The sequence below is a fragment of the Sinocyclocheilus anshuiensis genome, unplaced genomic scaffold (genome assembly GCF_001515605.1).
Source record: "Sinocyclocheilus anshuiensis isolate Anshui unplaced genomic scaffold, SAMN03320099.WGS_v1.1 scaffold1, whole genome shotgun sequence".
NCBI lineage: Eukaryota > Metazoa > Chordata > Actinopteri > Cypriniformes > Cyprinidae > Sinocyclocheilus > Sinocyclocheilus anshuiensis.
In genome coordinates, this window is record NW_015539843.1 from 125,606 (window position 1) to 128,141 (window position 2,536).

The 2,536-nt window shown below is 31.6% G+C and overlaps 1 protein-coding gene across 1 annotated transcript in view; it reads left to right on the forward strand.

Moving 5' to 3' along the window:
* Positions 1 to 2,536, forward strand: part of LOC107684511 (peripheral-type benzodiazepine receptor-associated protein 1-like) — a 113,209-nt gene that overhangs the window by 109,911 nt on the left and 762 nt on the right. The window lies entirely within an intron of this gene.

A 2,536-nucleotide genomic window follows, 5' to 3' on the forward strand; every position in this document is an offset into this window, starting at 1 on the left:
TTCGGATTCTAGAGAGCATTTGATTGGACAGAAAGTTTGATGAGAAGCTGAAGTATGATGTGACGTCAAAAAAATTGTTGCGCCGTTTTGGCGGAAGTGACGAACTGCAAGCTTTGAATGCTTATATCTTCTAAATGCGAATTTTGTCACTGTTTTGGAGCACACTGCCTTATCGATAACCTTAAGACTAACATATTGATACTAACACCCAAAAAACTTTAAATTTGATTTAATGGGAACTTTAAATATTTTAATGAGTTGCATTGCATTATGTGGTGGTGAAAATCCATATTTGACATTTTACTGTTTTATTCATTCTAAATAATTTACTAAATATTAGATATATAATATGCAAGAACCTCAAAATATTTGGAAACTTTTGGGAATCTTTGTCATTGCGTTAGAAATTCAAATGATTAGATGTTCCCAGAACTAACCTCACTTTTCTGAGTAATTTTTACAGTTTGACAGTGTTTAATATTTTTTGGCTTAATTGTAAACAATATAACAATATATTTGTATACAGTATATACATTTTTATATATATATATATATATATATACAGTATATATAAGCTAAGAAATGTTCTGCTTAAAACATGTTTGTGCTTTATTTGTTTAAAATAAATGCTATATGTTTTGTCATTTTGTTAAGACAAATACATACAATACAGTTTAAACCCTTTTAAAGAAATTAATCATTTTTATTAAGCATTTCTAAGGATGCATTAAATTGATCAGAAAAAAAAATATCTTTCAAAAAATGCTGTTTCGTCTGAACTTTCTATTTATGAAAAAATCAGTTTCCACCAAAAATTTATCATAATAAGAAATATTTCTTGAGCAGCAATTCAGCATATTAGAATGATTGCTGAAGGATCATGTGACATTAAAGACTGGAGTAATGGCTGCTGAAAATTCAGCTTTGTCGCTTGCAGACAATGATGATTTCTTATAAAATATATTAGCTAGTTTCACTATTTGTCATCTCTGGAACATAATGGACTTTCTGTGAGGACATGTTTATGAATATTATTAACGTCATGCTGATGCTGCTAGGTAACCTTTCCGGGAATGACCAATCATTAGCTCAGCATTTGCCATAATGCCATTCAAAAAAGTTTTTTTATTTTTCTTTATTAGTACTTTTATTCAGCAAAGAAGCATATAATCGATCAAAAGTGACAGTGAATATGTTTATAATGTTACAAAAGATTTATATTTCAAATAAATGTTGTGAACTTTCTTTTCATCAGAGAGTCCTGAAAAAAATGTATCACAGTTTCCACAAAAATATTAAGCAAATATTAAACGTTTTCAACATTAATAGTAATAAGAAATGTTACTTGGGCAGTGAATCAGCTTATTAGACTGATTTCTGAAGGACCATGTGACAATAAAGACTGGAGACATGGCTGCTGTCAACACTGGATTAAATTACTTTTTAAAATATATTAAAATAGAAAACTATTATTTTAAATCGTAATAATATTTCACAATATTACTGTTTTTACTGTATTTTTCATCTAATAAATATAGTATTCTTTAAAAAACATTACAAATCATAACTCATCTCAAACTTTTGAATGGTTGTGTATATATAATGACTTAGGATATTATTAATTTCATGACCTCGGTCCCTGGTTGTGAGCCACAGTTCCAGGGTGTTGTGGCTGGTTGCCAGCGTGCTGCTGTGCAGTTGCTAAGGTGTTTTGGATAGTTGTTAGGTGGTTGCTTACTGGCAAAAAGGCTCACCCATATTCTGCTCTCTAGGCTCGGGTCCCTCTTTCAATGCAAGACTTTACTGTTGTATCATCCACCAGGTAAATTTTTTTTTAATTTTGACCACTTTAAAAAGCACACCTTAGAAGGAATCATATCATATGACCCCTTTAATAACTCTGAAAATATATCACAGCCTGTGAAGAGTCCATGATGACTCTGAACTATGACTATCAAACTAAAAAGTTTGTAAATAGTCAATGAATATAAGAGAATAGAATAAAGTAGATTCTATTCTAACCAATATATTTCTAGATTCTAAGAGAGCAAAGTAGATTCTAGTAGTGTGTCATGTACCACAGTGATTTGGCCATTATGAGAATAATTACAGTATACATTGACAGGCTGTGTGTGTGTGTGTGTGTGTGTGTGTGTGTGTGTGTGTATATGACGGTTCTGTATTTTTGATCAAATAAATGCAGCCCTGCTGAGACTTCTTTCAAAAACAAGAAAATCTTACTGACCCCAAACTTTTGAACAGTAGTGTATAAGGTATTGATTGATTATAGTTCACTTCATATTCGCTCACCTTTAGTTTACCATCCTTCATCCTTCACCCTTCCCATAAGGAAATATGAAACAATGTCTAATGCTGAAAAATCTGAAGACTGATAAGATCAACAGCAGTGTTGATGTGTTGAGATGGAGAGAGGAGTATGAGACTGTACACAGTAATGAAGTAATCAGTCACCTTTGTGTGTGTATGTGTATGTGTGTGTGTGTGTGTGTGTGTGTGTGTGTGTGTGTGTGTGTGT